The sequence below is a fragment of the Paralichthys olivaceus genome, chromosome 7, assembly GCF_024713975.1.
Source record: "Paralichthys olivaceus isolate ysfri-2021 chromosome 7, ASM2471397v2, whole genome shotgun sequence".
Taxonomy (NCBI): domain Eukaryota; kingdom Metazoa; phylum Chordata; class Actinopteri; order Pleuronectiformes; family Paralichthyidae; genus Paralichthys; species Paralichthys olivaceus.
The window spans coordinates 20,776,676-20,796,790 of record NC_091099.1 but is presented as its reverse complement, the minus strand read 5'-3'; the positions used below and the strand labels follow the sequence as shown (position 1 = coordinate 20,796,790).

Below are 20,115 nucleotides of genomic sequence, written 5' to 3'. Positions count from 1 at the left end.
ATTGAATAAATAGATAAAGAGGTAGGCAGACATGAGATAGCACATATGAATAGAACAGAAATGGTGCATTGTAATGTAATGTAAACAGAAGGTATATATAATATATAATTATAGTTTATAGTAGTCCATCAGTACAGGTGTATACATAGGGAGAAACCATTGTGGGGATTGGAAAACATCAAGATGAAACGTAGAAGCCTAATTCAGGACATGAAATCTCGTCTTTTCACTCAGGAGTTTTCTTTTCCTCGGTGGCCACAGATTAGTCCTTTCTTGTAACGCCAGTGATTAATGGCTCATTAATTAATATTCCAGGTAAGTATGAGTTTACAACTGTGTGTTATTTCCCACGTTAGCAGGAAATTACCAGACACAGGCTGTACCAAGTGAATATACCTTTAAACTTGGTTTTGTTTTGCTCCTGTTTCCATGAGTCACAAAGTCGATTCAGTTTTCCATTGTCAGACATAATTGTGAAACTGTGGCCCAAAGTAAAATTAACAGTGGGATTTGAAATGTCGGGACATCTAAGGCATCATTGCAAGCATCAGACAGTATGTCATCTGATCTCAATCCTACGGAAAATATCTGTCATATTTGTTTAAGCAACAACTCAGAGAGATGTTTAATGTCACTGATGTCATGCCCATGCCCAAGCAGCTGGAGCACAGTTTCAACAATTATTTATTTAGAAATTAAAATGGTGTAAAAAAAAAAAAAAAGAGTGGTTTATGCACATCATTTTTGTGCAATTTAAATTAAACTAGTGTTCAAACGGTGCCCATATACAGATTTGCTTCCTATGGAGAGAGCCGCTGTCTCCATTCTTAATGGTCAGCTAAGCTACCTGGTTGTTAGCGCTAGCTTCATATTGACTTTCTCGTCTAATTCTTGGCAAAAAAGTGTTTGTGAACGTCAAAAACTTTATTTTACAAAAGATGAACTTCCAAATAAATCTATCCACTTTATGCCTCTACACCAAGAAACTTTTACTTGGACTCAAACGTGAGTTTGATCAGATCACCGTTTTGTGAACGTGATTTATCAGAAATGTCCAGAGGCAACTTCATTCCCTCTGGCACAAACCTTCAGTTGGACTTAAGGACGACCTGATCAGAGTTTGGTGGTCAAAGGTCAAGTCTGTGCCCTCACAACACAAGACTTTGGGAATAGCTCAAGAATTCATGCACTTATTACGACGTGATGCATTTAATACCTTTTATAAAATTCCTTCAAAGGCTTCAATACATGTTTTACATCTAACATCTGACAGACATAGAGATAAACTGCAAGTTGACTGGATGGTGGAGGCAAAACGGACTGTTCCTTTACTTTCTCTATCTCATCTCCCTTCCATCCATCTCGCTGCCCTCAGCTATCGTCTCTGTTATTTTATGTGAAGTTCCTGTCATTTCGGACACAGACACTGGCTTGAATACGCTCGCCGAGGGCCCCACGACACAGAGTTGGATTCCAACACTCAGGGCTGAAGGGAGGATTTCCTTTTCAAAATGTCTGGCTGGTAAATGTGTCACCAGGCTGGAAACCAATCCTGTGAAGAACAGGTGGACTGTTTTCAAACCCGCCAGAGGAGTGTGTGCGATCTGTTTCTTCCCTCACACACACTCGTAGGTAAAGCGTGTCAGTCCCCTGCCAGCAGAGGTATTATCTGTCAAGAGTAAGCAGCCTTGAGGCTCTTCATCTGAGATCTGCTGCTAAATCTTCTCTCGTTAGGTTCAGAGAAGATTCTGTAGATGTTATTTCTATACACCACAAAAAGGGCTGAGTTTCCTGAACACCCCATAATGATAACGAAAGTGAATGACACTGACCTTTTAACTGACAAACCCCTTTTGACAAGGATGAGTGTTGTGAGAGAAGAGAACTGACTCACACAAGCCCTGAGGAGAAAAAAAGAAAAACATTCCACATTTTTGTAATTAAGTCAAAGAAATACTCCAGAATTTTATTAGAACATGACTCAACTTCAAACACTCACTATCATTAAATTCCCACGCTTTTAAAATGTCTTCATTATGAAATCAACATTCAGTCATGTTCAGCACAGAAACCTTGATACATTTTTATTCTCAGACTATTCAACAAACATTTAGTTAAGGACATACAGTGTGTACACTCAGTGGACAGACAGAGGACACACAGTGAACACACACTGGACATTCAGTGGAGACACAGTGAACATACAGTGTGTACATTCAGTGGACACTCAGTGGACAGACAGAGGACACACAGTGAACACACATTGGACATTCAGTGGAGAAACAGTGAACATACAGTGTGTACATTCAGTGGACATACAGAGGACACACAGTGAACACACATTGGACATTCAGTGGAGACACAGTGGACATACAGTGTGTACATTCAGTGGACACTCAGTGGACAGACAGAGGACACACAGTGAACACACATTGGACATTCAGTGGACACTCAGTGGACTGACAGAGGGCACACAGTGAACACACATTGGACATTCAGTGGAGACACAGTGAACATACAGTGTGTACATTCAGTGGACACTCAGTGGACAGACAGTGTACACGCATTGGACACTCAGAAAATGCACAAACGGACAACACTCAGTGGACAGACAGAGGACACACAGTGAACACACATTGGACAGACAGTGTCCACTCAGACTCCTCCTGAGTCCCCCCCTCCTCCAACACTCTTCCTCTCTTATTAAACCTCTGTCGGCTCGCTCCCACCCTCGGGCCTACGTGGACGCGCGGTGCGAGTGCACGCACAGCTCGGCGTGTAGGGGGGAGGCGCGGTGGGAGGAGGGCGAGGTGACGGGAGGAGTGAACACAGACGCGGTGAGGACTCCGACAGAGGAGCAGACCGAACTGGATCGTATCCTCGCTGCTGCTGGAGCTTCTCCTTTTTGTTTTTCCAGCGGACGGATACGTGGTGCGGCGTCTTCCTGCGGGGACAGCAGTCTGTGTTTGCGGACAGGAGGCGCACGGCTCGCCCGCTCTTCCTCGTCGGAGAAAACAGAAGAAGAAGGGAGGTTAACGGAGCGGAGGACTGGAGGCACAGCGGAGGAGGTAAGCTCTTTCTCCCCGTCAGTGAGCGCTCACAGCCCGGGGGAGGTTACTGTCAGCTACACGGAGCGGTGGATGGTCATGCCCTCCGCAGTGTCAGCACACCAGCTGCAGCCTCCTGCTCGCATTGTACACCTCCAGCTCATTACGCGTGTCACGGTGACAGTCATGAATACACACGGGCAGGGACACCTTCCAGCAGTGCGCACCCAGGGGCTCCCGGGCTCCCAGGCCCGCTCCCCCCCTCACATCACCCCTGCTGCCGCCGCCTCGGATGAATGTCACGCTGTTTTCTTACATAATGCGTAAATGTGCAGCTGCAGACAGATGCTGCCCAGTGAAGGTAATGCTGGGCGCCACATCTGGTCTGCAGTGTGTGTGTGTGTGTCTGTCTGCGTGTGTGTGTGTAGTAATAAATGTGACGCACTGGTGTAAATGTGCACAGAGCTCGATGCATGCAGAGCTGGTTCGGTTCATTGTTGGAGCTCTGAGTGGATCTGTCTGATGATGATGATGATGATGAGGGTGGTGGTGATGAAGCTGATGCTGTAAAAGCTGCAGGGTTTTTGTGATGGATTGTTTTGACATGTTTGTTCGTCATGTGTGATGCTGCTTACATCACACTGCTGCTGCTGCAAAGTCTCCACACTGCTGCGGATGAGGCTGTGTGGTGTGTGGCCTGCTAATGTTAGAGCATATGACACCGTGTTGATAAGTCACCCGTGTCAGAGGAGAATGAAGGGCCTGTTGTCACAAAGAGGAAACATGCAGCTCCTATGACACGAGCTGGTTAATCAGTAAGTGATTGACTGGGGGAATAAACAGTTTGAGCCTCTCAGATGTTCATATTCACTGGTCTTCTAATGTCACAGTAGATTTGGGCTGTAGACTGTTAGGCGGACAAAGCAGGTCATGATTGATGTATTGATACAGGATCAACAGATGAACTCATGATGGACTGAATTGGTAGTTGTCAAGACGTAAATTAACCTTCTTCTACAAGTGAAAAGAACACGTCAGCTGCAATGATACAGGGAATGTTAAGACATTTATTGTTAAAGCTTTAAAACTTAAAACCGCGGTTCTACAAATCAGAGTGCTGTAATATTGTGAACGTGATTAAATAGCCTGGAAATTCAGCAGGAAGAAGTGATAGAGGTTATGATGGCAAGATTTAAAGAGCAAAAATCTATCTATGGCAACTTTTATGTGAAATACAGCTGCAACAGTTTTAATTGATTGTTAAATTGAAAGAAAATGAATCAGGTAATTTGATATGTATTTTATTTGTTTTATCAATTATTTAAGAAAGGATGCCAAAGATTTTCTGATTCCAGCTTCTGTGATGCTCTTTTCCTTCATAAATGGTGTTAAATTGAATATTTTGGATCGCTAGTTTGGACTCGTGGGACTCTGAGTTTGGGACAAGACAGGACATTTTTGAAGATGTCACCTTTGGTTTTGGGAATATAATCAGCGGATGATTTGATAACTAACATATTCCTTACTTGTGATCCTTACTCAGTTTAGAGCTAAAAATAGCAAGCTACGTGGGTTTGTTAGTCAGGCTTCAGCTGCAGCTGAAATGAGGCTGTTTTCAGTCCAGCTGACATGTTAAAACATGACCTCAGTCAGACCAGTCCAGACCACAACTGCCCCTAAGGTCTCTGTCCACGAGACGAGAAGCTTCAAGAGTAGACCCACCCTCCTCCTACTCCTCCTCCCCCTGTGGCTCTAAGGGGCTCGTGTCGAGCAGCAGCACCAAAGAACTGAGCGTGCACGTCACGAGTCCCTGCCGACCTGTGACAGTCAGTACAGGTGCATTATTTTGAAATGCCAGGACAGTTTTAGGAAAGCGTCTCACCTTGTTGAGGTGGTCTGCAGTTGACTCATCTGACTCGTCCCCCCTTCCTGCTGCCAGTTCAGTTAGAACAGAATTCCCTTATTGCGATGTCAACTTTGCTGACATTAACATTTCATTCAGCTTATTATGTAAGTGGCAAAGCCCTGGAGAGCATGACTGAAAACATTGCTTTGACAGCTCCAGCCGGCCAGCCAATGTACCCATGAACGCAGCGGAGCAGCTTAAAAGCCGCTCAGAAATTCCTCGCTTTTAAACATGTGACAGCTGAAGACGTCACGGCAGAAGAAGAGCCTGCGACTGTTTCTGCCCCGTCACAGTCAGAACAAACACAACAGTGATCACCTACAAGGCAACAGCTTATCCTTTTTGTCTACCCTTCGAAGGATTCTTACAGAGTGGACATTTTCCTGAGCATCTCTCCGACTGTAGCTGCTCCTTCAACATTATGGGATGTTCATCTCAACATCTAGTTCCTGTTTACCAGACACTTTGTGACAGGTCTGCTGTCAGCTGTTCATTCAGTATTTATGAACACAGAGTCAAGAGGAGAAACAAGGCTGCTTTCATGTATGAAGCCTTTCCACTGAGGTCTGATTGGAAAATGAAATTCAAAGACTTGAGAACTGGGTTTGGAAATGAAAATGTACTTAACTTTCAAGAAGGTTGTTTCTACTTGGTTGACTCATGAAGTTTCAATGACAGGGTGTAAGAACGTATTTGTGGTCGTCTGTTAACGATGAACCATAGACTGTAAATAACGATGGAGGATGCATCACCACTTCCTTTAATTACCCACAAATGTGGCAACATTTTCCAGATACAAATGCTGTCATCTTGCGCATTATGAGCTGGAACCTGTGCAGTAGCGATTGGGGGATGGACCCACACTCTCAGCTGTCAATCATGAGGTTTCACCTTGTTTGAACAGTATCAAATAACCAGTTTAAACCAGACTTACTGGAAAAATGAGCACTTGAACAAACAGTGTGATAAGAACTACCTAAAATGATAGAAAACATCTTTGATTAGATCAATATGCTCCGTGTCCCATCTGCTAACATGGAGGGGGTGAGATTTGCGACCTGAAAGGCTGCCAGCCACCAGGTGACTACTGAGAGAAGTGAGAACAAGAGATGAGATGAATACATATAAACAGGCGGGAAAAAGATAGTAGGTTTGTTTGATGGTGATTTTGTCGCAAGCAAATAACAAAAAAAACAAAAGGATTTCCATGAAACTTGGTGAAAAGGTATATACGCTGTGCTGAGTGCCATATCAGTGTTGTAATATTATTGAGGTTTAGTTGGGAATAGCCGAGCTTCCTCACTTTTAAAATGATAATCTCCCACATGTGGTGTTGCTGTTTTAATCCCTGCCCTCACAGTGACAGGCATATGGTTGTTAAATCATCCTGCATAAATACATAGGCTGCCATAAGATAAGACGATTCTCAATCAACAGACAGATGTTTAGCTTTTGGCTTCATGTTAAAATCACATATCTGGTTTTACAACATTCTGTGGTTGATCTGCTTTGTTTTCACACCACAAATGAACGGCAGAAGAGTTCATGTGAAAACAGAGGCAGCTTCTGCAGTTGGTTTGTTTGAACCTCCGCAGACATGTTAGATGTGAACGCGCCCTTAGTTGAAAGAGTCAGCCCTGTCTCTGAGTACCAAGCGATTCTCCAAATTACATTGTGCTGACAAATGTAATGGCAGGCTGGGTTATGTTCAGAGGCAATGTTTTTTTCCCCAGAGTGACTGAAGTGCTGGGAGGTGGTTGGACAGGGAGGGATGGGTGGACTTGGACTTTCACAGACCCAAGTTTCTATCCTGAGAGTTTCTTGACATGTTTAGTCTCTGTTTATCAGATTATCTGCATTTGTTTGTTGGTTATTTAGCAGGATTACGCAAAAGCTACTGAATGGATTTCCACAAAACTTGGTGGAAGGATGCAGATCAAGGGAGAACCCAAACATTTTGGTGTGGATCCAGGATTTTTTCTCTTCATATTTTCTTTATCATTTTGTGGTAGGACATTTTTTATTGATTCCTCAGAGAATAATTCATGGGTCTCAGACATGAGACATGGGACTGATATTTATGAGGTTGCGCAACCCTGTGCATATCTAAAATAGTAATCTGGATCTAGTGAATTTAAGTGGTTTCACAAGGGGGCCTCGTGGTGGTCGAGTTTAATGTTATGGCTGATCAATGTACATTCATTTACAACATCTTCTCATTTTTCCTTCAAAATGTCTTTTCTGTTGTATGTTCACATCAACATCATTTCTCGGGGTTGAAACAGCAGTGAATGTTTGCTTGGAGGAATGAAAGGCGTGAAGTCTGAATACATGAAATACTGAGTTTCACCTGAAGATTACTGATTTATCTGTAGATGAGAACATCAAGGACTTGTAAAACTATACGGTTGACGTGGCTTGACTTAGTTTATCAGTTGGCCCATGTGTGACCCTTGTTTCATACTAACTGACGTTTCTTGGAGATTTCTCATGGTCCGCAGGCTGTGATGATGTTGATGTACTAGATCATGGACATAAGCTCATCAGAAGGTTTAAGGAGGAGGAGCTAAAGAGCCTGTCTACTGTAAACCACTGAAAATTAGAATCCACAAACCCACTGACCTGCATTTCTGTGTTGAGCTGATGGGTTCCCGCCAAATGGTTGTGTTTTAAGACGCTGGTCGCCACTGGATCCCAGTGTCCTTGCTTGAGCAGTCGAATCACGTTCAGACCTGCTGCTGCAGCGCTCAAGGCTTCATGTAAGACAATACCAGGATGAGGTCAATGTTATCATGTCAGTGCGGATATATGCATCTCGAAGCAGGTGTATTTATAGAGCTTTTTACAATGGGGAGTGTGTGTGTGTGTGTGTGTGTGTGTGTGTGTGTGTGTGTGTGTGTGTGTGTGTGTGTGTGTGTGTGTGTGTGTGTGTGTGTGTGTGTGTGTGTGTGTGCACCTCAAATAGCATCTGTCTTTGTATTGACACAGACTAGAGGAGACTTGAGAAGATACTACAGTAAAGTAGTCAGGTTTCCATTGTTGCCACTGGCCTTTGTCAGTGAGAAAATCTACACAAGGTTAAAGTTTGACAGTAGCCCAGTTTACCTTTTTTTCATGGATCAAATCTTATAATGAAGTACTGCAGTGCATTATGGACAATTGAGCCCTCTGTCAGCAGAGTAAATGTCATTTCCTCACATCATGTTTTTTATGTCTCTTGAGTGTTTTCAGTTTGGTGAACACTCTTTGATATTGATGGACATTAATATTTTTTCATGTACAGAATTCTATTCATTTAAAGGATATGTCTGATGATATTTAATATAAGCAAATGCATAAAAAAGCTCAAACCAACCTATATTCCTTCCACAAACAAGTATTGTCTGTTTTCAATGCCTGATATATTATATCTCATTCGTCTCTGGCGCCTCATTCCTAACACACAAAATAGTCTCATTGCTGAACTGGTGAACACATTCTTTCAATTCATCCTGCTGCAGTAAATACTCTCTGGAGGAAAGAGGACATTTTTGTTGTATCAATCCACAGCTGAAAATCCTCCTATTTGAGTTATTCTAAAGAAATACAACAGTACCCAGAGGGACACTTGTTTAAAAGTGAAAATAGGATTTCTCATCTTCTTTTGGAGCCATTGGTTTTGAAGCTGAGAGTTACAGATAATAGAAGTCAGAAAGAACTGGAAAATTGACTATTGCATCGAGGGCTTGGTTCTTACATGGCCGGACTGAATCCCAATAGAAATTATGGTGCCTGAGCTATGAACTGAAATAGTTTCTCTGCTTACAGGCAACATAAACATTACCACACGTGCCGAGTTAGCATTAAACTTAACCCTGGTGGCAGCAAGTAACGTTAGCCTTCAGTCAGCTAGTAGACACCTCAAACTCAAAGCGGCACAACAACAAAAAGCCCAACGCTAAAAGGTTGAAAGTGTGGCTGTGTTTCATGTGAAAGGATTCTGAGGCAGGACGTGTAAAGAGAGGAACACAGCTAACATAGGGGATAAAGGAGAAAGGTAGTGCGGAGACGATTGATGTTTGGAGCTGCAGAGTCATTTGTTGTATAAGTACTGAAACTGTTATTTATTGTTAAATTATAATTCTAATTAGCCTTAACAAAAAAACCAAAAAAAAAACGCTTTTATCGTCAACTGTCATTTTGTGCTTTTGTTTGAAATGAAAAAAGTTTTGGTTCTGGCACCGTTTAGGCACTGACACTGTTTAAAAGTATCGATTTAGCAATACTCAACCCTAATTGGGGTGGAATGCCCACAGAAATGCACCGCTGGCAGCTTTTAGATAATGTCATGTAAGGAGGACGGTCACTTCCTTTTGGGCCACAGCTGGTGAGATTTGTTCCTGATAAACACACTTTGGCCCACACATGCACACAGCTGCACATTTTAACATCTGTAGAGGATTCTACACACCTTCTGCATATTGACAGTCAGATGGATTATTCAGTGGAAACGTGACCGCTGACACTCTTCTGCTGTTTATGCTGCTAGTTGAGGCCACCAGGTGAGCTGCTGACTGGCACTCGTGGCGTGACGACGGAAAGGGATTTGTCACGGTGTTGATGCTCTGATTGATAAATAGATAGATAGATAAATAGATTAGAGTCTTTAAGTGTTAATGTGAAATTTTCTCTTTTAAAAACTTCCTCCATAGCAGAGTTTAGCTCACAAACACACATCTCTTGTTCCGGTTTACATTTTCTGAAAGTGAAAAACACTCAAATGTCCAAAATAAAAAAATGGATAGGCGGTGCAGCTGTCTGGTTATATTTATTGAGGTCATGCTGCCAGTTGAAGCTGCCTGGTGACCCGCTGACCTTTGTGACACTCATGTGACATGACGACTGAAGGTGATTTGTCACAGATAGACAAAGTCTAAGTGTTTTAGTGAAGTCCACCATATTGAGTGCGGAATCACTGAGGCACCTTTTCTCCTTCTTTAAATCGAGATTAATCCGTAAACACATTTTCCTTGTTCTGTTCTACGCGCTCTTAGGAAAATGACACTCAAAGAACCTATGTCCAAAAGAAGAAAAAGACAGCCGGCGAGGAATCTTGTGCAGCTGTCTGACGATATTAACATCACGTTTTCCTCAGACTTCTTCAAACGAGTCGCTGTAGTACAATATGTGTCAGTGCTGCGGATTGTTAGCCTGATAGCACAACGTCCTTTTGATTCTAGCATGGCTTGATTCTTAACAGCGCGCTGCTGTTTGTTGCCATCAAAGCCAAGCCCTCGTTGAATTTCTGCGTCCATTATCGCACCTCACATCTCTTTGTATTATTAATTTAACTTGGTACTATGGCTGTCACTGCTTTAGGCATTAACACCATTTAAAGACTGCATTCCTCGTGCAGGTTTTTTCGCTGAAGTTACTGTGACAAGGAGAATTGCAGCGCTCAGTCGTGTTTCTTGCAACAGGCAGCGGCTGGTGAGGCCACAGATCTGCCCCCCTGGCACTGCTGCCGGGCAAAGAGCAGCCAGCAGCGTCTCCTCCGTCCTGCTCGGATGGTTACAGATGGAGAGACTGGGAGAGAGAGAAGGGAACAGGGAGGATTAAGAGAAGGAGTGTAGGCATTGATACATGTTGAAGGATTCCTTACAAATAGTGCATTGTACAGTCAGACATCTCTCTGCTCATTAGAACAATGCCTCTGGCTGTCATATGACTCTGCTGGCTTCTATTTGCAGTGTGTCCATTCAGTTTTGTTGGTTTCCCCCTCATTTCACTCACCATTTCTCATCACTTATAAGAACATGATGCCTAACAAGGTTATTAGTATGATATGCTTTTAATAAACATTGTTTTCACATACAAAGTCATCTCTGGCCTCTAATGAATTTGTTCTACGGAGTGGCATGTGTTCAACCTTACTCACTATCTCACACATTTTATTTTCAAATGTTCTTCTTTTTTATTTCCGTTGACTCATTTCAGGAACATCATAGAGAACCGGGAAGTAAGAAACAATCAGCTTTTGATTTAAATTTAATTTAAAAAAGGCAGAATAAGAAAAACAATTCAAAGATTAATGTGTTATCGCCTGTCTGAGGATATTTCAGCAGCAAAACCATGTGTCAGTTACAATGTAAAGCAGCCTTTGCTGTCGCAAATTTTCAAATCTTTTTGCACGGCTCATATCGTCTGGTTGCTTGCATGGTCGAGACTCGTATTTACGATCATGGATCTTAGGAATCATGTGAGCAGCATCTTATCCAGATCCAGTTCCAAGAGTTCCAACTTAAGTCCTCCGGCAGAAGTTAGGCGGTTCCCAGATACAGACTGAACCACGACAAGCATTAATGTGTGCTTCTCTGTGTCGGTAGTTAAATGTGGTAAAAGATGCAGCTGGATTCAGTTGATCTGTTTGGGTGGGTACTGTTTGTATTGGAGTTTAGTTTAGTGTTTTAGGAAAACATGACTGTCAATCTTATATTCAACAAAAATTCACAGAAATGTTAAATATTATTTTATTTATTTTTGAATTAAGTTGAAATGCAAAAAAATATACAAAATATATAAAAATAACTTATACTAAATATTGTTGTAATCCATAAATCAATATAATGAGAAATTACAGATTAAAAAAAGAATAATTGATTGTCAAAATATATAAACAGATATAGCTAAATATTTGTATTTGTGTCTGTATAAAAACATTTACAATAACCAAAGGTTTAAAAATGCAATTTGAAGGTGTTTGCCCCCCCCACCTTTTTTTTTTTACATTTTCGAAAAATGTATTTTTCTATACAGTGTTTACATCTCATCATCTTTTAAGTTGATGCACAAACTTAAATTACTTAATAACACATCCAGAAGACACAGATTCTTCACGTCAGTACTATAGTTTGAAGTTGAGTTTCTGCGCAGCTGATAAATGTTGATGGAGTCCAGGAAATATCTGGCTCTCTGGATGATAATTGCTCCATTATGTTCCCCAGCTAGTCGCTAACTGCGCCTGTCTGCTGTTCAGTGCTGAGCAGGTTGTGTTTTTTGTGCTTTTTGCCGAAAGCAGCTGGTGCATCTGGCAACAACACTGATTAGAGTGGTGAACCAAAACAATAAAGCTGCGGGTCGGTGAAACCAAAACAATGAGATAATCGACTGTTAAAAAACTCCCCAAAACCGAGAAGAAAGTTAAAGTGTTCAGATGATGATTCCCTGTCATTTTCTCCTTTATTCACAGTACACAGATATTTGATCAATAAAAGTATTGATTAAAGCTGCTTTGAAGCGATTATCCCTCATTGCACAGGTTAAGTTTGCATACACAACTAATGTTATCATCTTAATAAATGCAATACTATTATAATGAATCTGTATTGTGCCTTAAAGATGCAAAAGAGAAATTTCCTGGTTTATCTCTTCTTCTGTTCACTTCTGGGTGGTGTGGTGTTCACAGAGCCCATCCACATGATCCATATGACCTCTGTCCATGTTTTACGCCAGCAGTCATCTCCTTTAAAGGGTCTTTGATCAGTTCTCTGAATCCCTGAAAGCCTTGAGGTCACAGTGTCTCATCTGACCTTGCAGCCAGAGGTCCCACACACTGGAGAACACACCAAAAGAATTCCTCTGCAACAATCGATAAACTATCATATTAATCATTTTGTTTACCAACTCAGGATACTGCTTTTTTTGTATTTAGACCATGAGTTGAGCAGCTGAGTGCAGCCAGAAGCCAAGCCGGGAGTGTTGCAGCTGGTCATCAGTCTGAGAAACCCACAGAAAATTTGCAGCGGCTCGGAGGCTGCGTGCACGAGTATTGCAACATATTCAAATACTATTTATTCCATTGTGAAATGTTGTGATGCTGCAGTCGGTTATGATGTGCGTTGGTGAGTGGGAAAATATGATGAAAACATTAAGTGACTATTGATAAAATAATTCAACTCTCACTTGAGCAGGATTTCTGCATAATTGTATCCGGACCTTCTCCGGAGATTTTCTGCTTTCCAAAACAACAACAAAATCTGAGTGTTCAGGTGAGGGTTGGTGCAGCAATCAGAGGCCGGACATAAAGTATTAATGCTGCTGCGGAGATCACATGTTTCTATTAAGCCCTAAAACCAAAAGCTCTCTTGTCATCTTACCTCAGTGTGAAATATTTGTATTGTTTTAGTTTTTTTCATTTTTTCATTTGTTGTGTGTTAGAAACATCATTAACATGCCCACTTGCTCATGGTGAATTCTCCTCCTGTGTTCTCACATCGACTCACTCTTTGGGTAGGGTTAGGATCACTACAGGAAACGCCAAAGAAATTCTGGAGCCTCTCACTCAATCATTTGCGTTCTCACTTGCAGCCCCTCTGGAGGATGTCAGGAGATGATCTGGAGCTCAGTGCATGTGTGAATGCAGCCTTACAGTCTCTCCGTGGGTTCAGGTGGTCAGCGCAAGCTCTCCGCCTGTGTTTCATCTCCGATGCTGACGCTTGCATTGTTTGTCTCACTGTTAGCAGCAGACTGATGGAGCCGTTTTTCAGATTGACAGATCTAGCTCAGCCAGCCACACTTGTCTAAAGCCAGCCAGCCTGTGAAAAAACGCCTGAGAGTTGATCAGGCGCAAGAAAAACTCTTGCCCCTCTGCATTTAGCACTGTGTCATTTTGAGGTTCCGAGGCAGCCGATAATGTCACATCTCACTAACATCTGCGGTGCAGCTGTTTTTGACAGGGTGCCTGCGGACCCGGGAGGCTGCGTTATTCAGCGCTCGTGTCACTTCCCTGAGAGCTGAATTACTGTCTTTAATAAGTGCTTGTCTCATATTTGTGCCGTCTGCACTGTCAGTTAGTTTGCGAGCAGCGTCTGGTTTCTGTAAGCGTGGACTGGCTGCGGGTTGGGAGTCGTAGCCAAATGACGGCCTTCTGAGGAGCGCTGGCTGCAGAAACACACACGAGAGGAATTTGAATACCGTACATGCACGATGTGAAAGACAGGCAAGACAAGCTTGTGACCTACTCTCTACCACTGCTTTGTTCCAATATGCTGTTGGCTGTGTGTGTGTGTGTGTGTGTGTGTGTGTGTGTGTGTGTGTGTGTGTGTGTATGTGTGTGTGTGTGTGTGTGTGTGTGTGTGTGTGTGTGTGTGTGTGTGTGTGTGTGTGTGTGTGTGTGTGTGTGTGTGTGTGTGTGTGTGTTAGAAAGAGAGACAGAGAGAGGCTGCAGTGGCCAGAACAAAGCAGTCTGCGACCAGAGGACTTGGGTGTGGCACACTCAGTTTGATGAAGCACCAAAGGAAGTCTGAGCTCTCTCTGTTGTCCACCACTGCTCTAATACATCAGCTTATTGGTCAGTGTAGGTGTGCATAAAACCGAACACCAACTAGAATGTGCTCATAGTTAAAACTGCAGAATGCATTTTGAAATGTTGTTTAAACACTCTTTTGTCAGATAGATTGTTTAAAGTTACAGTGTGTAGAATTTAGTGATATCTAGTGTTGAATTTGCATGTTGCAGCTGAACACTCCTCACCTCTCCCTCTCCTTCCAAACATGAAAAAGAACCTGTGGCAGCTTCAGTTGTCATAAAAACTCAAAAGGTGTTAGTTTGTCCAGTCTGGACTAATGTAAAAAAACATGGTGGCCTCCTTAGAGAGGACCCCTCCATGTAAATATAAAGTATTTAAATATAAAGTATTTAAATATAAAGGACCTTTTCCGGGGTAAAGAAAACTAAAATTCATACAATTTAGATGAAATGAACTAGTGAAAACATCATGAGGATTATTCTACATTAAATTTCTGCCAATAGATCCCTTTCACCTGAATCTTACACACTATATATATAATTGTGACGTATTTTTTATCTGAAAACTGAAGACAGAGGAAATGTGTATGTGGGAGAGTGAGAAGGGGGTTGACATGCAACAAAGCCCCTGGCCACAACTGAACCAGGGATTTAACAGTTATGTGCTTCTTAACCACCTGGCAACCTGACACTCCATGTTATGCAAAGTTAAGGTCAAACTAGTCAGCAACTGGTTTTTATTTCCCTTTTTTCATGCAAAACATTTAAAACATTGAATGGTTCAAGATCTTAACTGTAAGACTTTTAAGATTGATTTGGTTTTACATTATAGTAAATACAAGATATTTGGATTTTGCACTGCTGGTTGGACAAAACAAGACGATTTGATGCTTTCTTGTGAGATGTATCTTTCACTGCTCCCAGCTGACTTACAGACCAAATGATTAAATTAGAAAATAATTCAAAGACAAATTAATAATGAAAATAAAGCTTTAAGTTTTAGGTCAACATATCAAATATAGTGCTGAAATCTGCACTGAGAAATATCAGCAAGTACATCTTCTTTTTTCATTCTCTTCTCTTTGTCCAGGCTCTCCTTCATGTCTCTCCTGCTCTCCTTCTCTTCCTCTGTGCTTCTCTTTTTTTCTGGCCCTAAAAGCTTAGTCATTCTGCCAAGGTTGTCTCAAAGTGGCTCTGTCCTGTCGTCTGTCCTACTTCTCATCTCTAAACTGGGACTCCACAATACGAATATAGCAGGTACGAGACGGTGGTGCAGTGGCTCAAAGACACATCTTGTGCAGATCCAACACTGCAGTTTTCAGATTTGCAGATATCCTCTCTTGTCGTTTCCCTTCACTGTCTTGTGTTGTGTAAAGCACTCAGTTTACTAGTGGTTATGAGGTTCTGTCTGCTCCCTCAGAGGAGCCATGCACATGTGGTTAAAACACTTTAAAATGCAGTCATGTGGCATGTCACACAGTCATTGTTCTTTATTGCTTCCATTATCATCTGTTTTCTCTAGAGCTTGTCCAGCTACAATAACAATCATGTTCATAACTGAGTCATGAATTCATTTAGACTCATACATCACATCACTTTCTGCTTCTTCCTTCCGTTTTTAATGATAATTTTATGGTTATAAAAATAATCTCTTTCCAGCCTCTCATTGTGAAGACTTTCAGTGCTTCTCTGAGTTTGGACTGTTGTTCAGATGAGGCAAAGCTTTTGTTGTAGTGTTTTTCTTAGAATAAATATAGTATATATAACACATTTTCTGAGATTTATAGACTAATGAATATGTTTATCTATCATGCCATGATATACGCATGCTGTAGCATACAATGCCATGCTGAACATAACAGTTAGCATCTACAACAAAACAGAAATCTTTTTCGAAAGCATTTTAGAGCAGAAACAATCAGTTGATTGTTGGCAATTTTTTTTTGCCAACAATTTGATATTCAATTTATTTTCTAAGATATTTATCAAGCAAACACGATAGTCCTTGTGGTTTTCTCCACCAAATATCTGGTTTCTTCTTTTGTAAATTGTTTATTTTAGGCTGATGGTCGACCAAAACAACAAATATGAAGACTTCACCTTAAATGATTAAATTGATTAATTGACACAAACAGTAATCATTACTTGTAGCCTTAAAGCAGCTCAGCAACAGTCAGAAGCTCTTGTTAATGAAGCCGTCGTGAGCAGTGCTCTCACACCTTCAAAGCCTGGACCTGATTAGTCTTTCCTCCACTGCTGATCATACAGTCACTCATTCATCCATTCATTCATTCCTCTTCAGCTTTCCCTCACACGCAGCAGTTGCTAGGAGCCAGACTCACTCACTGATTGGCTCAGGAATAAGCAGTGAGTTGGTATCAATGAGGGTCACTGTTCCAGAAAGGTGTTTTCCTCTGTTATTTAACTCAGCAGCAGGTAAGAATGATTTTCTTTGCAGTAAAATGAAAACCCATGTTTGGCTGCAGCAGTTTGCTTCTGGTTTTCTTAAGAAGTGTGATGTATTTGGTCATGTTTTTGTTGTATTAATGATCTGTAAATGACGGCTGGCTTTAGAAAGGTTGACTCTATTGCAATATTTTAAGATGCAGTCAGTCGTCTTACCAGCTGTGTTGTTAATGAAAAGCTCTTGTTTCCTCTGAGGCAGCAGAAGCTCTTTGCTATAATAAGGAGAGCAGAACAGCAGCAGCAATACAGTCTCATCTAAAACAGTAATGAAAGCTGCTCATGTAAAACAAGAAGCAGACGGTGCACTCTCATTGGCCAGAGATGAATGAAGGGAAGCGGACAATTGGCTTGTGGTTTCTGAGTAGCTGCGATGTGGTTGGCTGTTGTCACGGCGCTGAAAAGTCTCACCAGAGAGTGTGTACAAACGAGGGGTGAAGGTGGATCGGTGACTGTGTGTGCGTGCGCGAGTGCACGTTCGTCTCTGTGTGTATGTAAGTGAAAAACAACACAGTGGGGATTAATTGAGTCTGAGCAGGGTGTGAAATGGGTGAGAATGAAGGGTCATCACACACACACACAAACACACACACACACACTCACACACTCTCACCGGACACATCCTTAAACTCAAACTGGATGAACAACATCATTCAGTCTTTGCAAAACCAAATGACAGTCAGGATTATTTACGTACGGAATGTACAAATTGTTTTGTAGTTGTATTGCTTGTTATTTTTACCCACCACCTTATTGCCCCTGTTCAACAAATGTTACATTAACCGTTTTCAGACATGACCTTCTGAGGATGTCCGTGGAAAATGGCTGGACTTTCTCCAGAGTTTACTTTCGCACATGCACAACGCAGCAGGAGATTCAGACGCTCAGACGCGTTCACAAAAACACAGAAATATCCAGAGTGCTCAGGTGAGGGGTGGAGCCGCAGGCAGAGGCTGGCGTCGGCCCTGGCACCTTAAGCTCTTTACGTGTATGGCACCGCCTTTTCATCCTGAGATGTTTGTGTTTTGTTTTTATTTTTTGCTTGTGTCACGCGTTAGAAAAGTCATCAACGCGCCCACTTGCTTGTGGTGAATTGTGAGGAGGATCTCAAATCAGCTTCTTTGGACATGATGCTGACTCTTTAGTGTGTGCTCAGGTGAACACAATTAAAAGATATTCAATATCTGCCAATAGATCCCTTTCACCTAAATCTTACACACTGGACCTTTAAACAGTGTAGACTAAAAACAGGGCACCATTTCTAGATCTTTAATCTGTCTCCAGACACACCCACAAACACAAGAGCCCAAAATAAAAAGGTTACTGTTCTTCAACTCTGCTGATTACAGTTATAACCCTGATCACACTTGAAAACTAACTCTTTACGTTTTAAAACAGTCATGTCAGAGATGCTGAACTGAATTTACAAAGCTATAGACATCAGAAATGTACTTTTTTACTCCATGTGTTTGCATAAAAAAGGGAATGTTATGTCTGCAGTAGAACCTTAAGTGTGGAAAACACTGCAACACGTCCGATACATTTGTCTGTATCAGCTGATGCAGTGATGAGGATCCTGAAATGCTTTGCTTGGATTACATCTGGAGACAATGTGAGACGTATCAGGGTCATGTGGAGACTGAAGTGGCAAAAACCAAGGCCAAATTTCAAGTACTGGAAAATATCAAAATAACTTAATAACAAGACATCTATTAGATATCTAGATACAATGGTTTGTTCTTAAAAATTCTGTACGCTTGTGTTTAAACTGAACAATCCTGAGGATCTGTTCATTACTGAAGGAAATCTACAACTCAGACCTCCTCAGTCCATCTCTGCCTGTCCGACAGTTGATTAGGTGGTCGAGACAGAGCAGCTGCCGCTCGAGAGAAAACAATCAATGCGACGCGTGCGCGCACACACACACACACACACACACACACACACACACACACACACACACACACACAGACCTCTAAGTGGATTTGGTGGCTAGATGGAGGAAAGAGTGGGGGGGAGGGGAGACGGTGTCTGCGCTACATGTCGAGATCTCCTTGTGGACTGTGTGTGTGTGTGTGTGTGTGTGTGTGTGTGTGTGTGTGTGTGTGTGTGTGTGTGTGTGTGTGTGTGTGTGTGTGTGTGTGTGTGTGTGTGTGTGTGATTAGATGTGCCTTTTGTTTTCACAATGTGTGTGTGTGCACATGTGTAAGTTGCCAGTTCTGCATTCTGATGTCTTGCCAGCAATGTGTTGGACGTGTGTGTGTGTTTCCAGATGAAACTTTAATGATCCCTGCTGGGAAACTCGGTTGTTCCACCAACAAATGAATTAGACACAGGAAATTTGAACAGAAAGATTAAACACAATTTACAAGAAACAATATTTAACATAAGTGACAACATTAACAGTAGAACGTAAAGATGGAGCGTAGCAGAACGTAGCAGGCATTGCCAAGGATGGAAATCTTAGGTCACAACAAAAAATGATTGAATGTCAAAATATTCAGAGAACATATTGAAGAAAGTAAAGAAAACATAATAAAAAAATACAATAAACAAAAAATATTTAGAAATTTAAACATCTAAAAGTTCAGTCAATATCTCTTTTCCGATAAAATGATCATGATATGAGAATATGTTGAAACTGTGGTTTGTTTTAATAACAGACTTGTTGTTTTATGCATCTTTGCCTCTCAGATGTGAAGCACATATTTCAGGCAGTGGAAATATTAGGGGCTTAATCAGTTGACATCAATCAGTCAATTGATATATTAGTCAGTCAACAAAATCTAATAAAATAATGTGAAAATACTTATTTGTTTTTAGGTTTAATTCTATCTTTAATTTATGCTACTTCAACAGTGCAGGGTGGATAAAGTAGAAATGCACACATGGATGCTCATGCCAAATACCCACTGCATGCCAACCCTGAACAGGATAAGAGGTCATGGATGGATGGATGGATGGATGGATGGATAGAGTGCATGGAGGGTAAAAAGAATAAACTGATGTAGAGTTTTGTCACATTTTATTCAGCTGCACATTTTAATGTGGGCGACTCACTGTTTGTTTCTATACGCGTGTGTGCAATATGATTAGAGTTTATGGTTGATCTTTAAAGGAAGTGGAGAGAGGTCCATTTCTGTTAGTCACTTAACACTGGGTTGAGTAGAGAAGAAATCCACTTAGCTAATGATAACTGACAAACAACAAATATATAAGTTGATGCAGTTATTCAGTGCAGAAGATTTACTTACTGTTCTATACTCTCTGTACCTGACTGCTGATGTGGATGCAGCATGTTGCACATGAGCAGATCATGCATTTGACTGTGAAAGCCCTTGTGGTGGCAAAGTCTTCCTCTCCATTACCTTATCCCTTCTTTATGTGATTTATTGATGAGGATGTGTTCTTCTT

The 20,115-nt window shown here is 41.6% G+C and overlaps 1 protein-coding gene across 25 annotated transcripts in view; it reads left to right on the top strand.

Moving 5' to 3' along the window:
• The first annotated feature begins 2,741 nt into the window (after nt 1-2,741).
• LOC109624416 (unconventional myosin-IXAa-like) overlaps nt 2,742-20,115 on the top strand; it is a 137,870-nt gene continuing 120,496 nt past the window's right edge. For 19 of the 25 annotated variants that reach the window (XM_069528343.1, XM_069528345.1, XM_069528346.1 and 16 more), the window contains exon 1: nt 2,742-3,068. The gene's annotated coding sequence lies outside the window, so the exon portion shown is untranslated. The remainder of the gene's footprint in view (nt 3,069-20,115) is intronic. The other 6 variants (XM_069528339.1, XM_069528354.1, XM_069528353.1 and 3 more) reach the window with 2 other exon arrangements.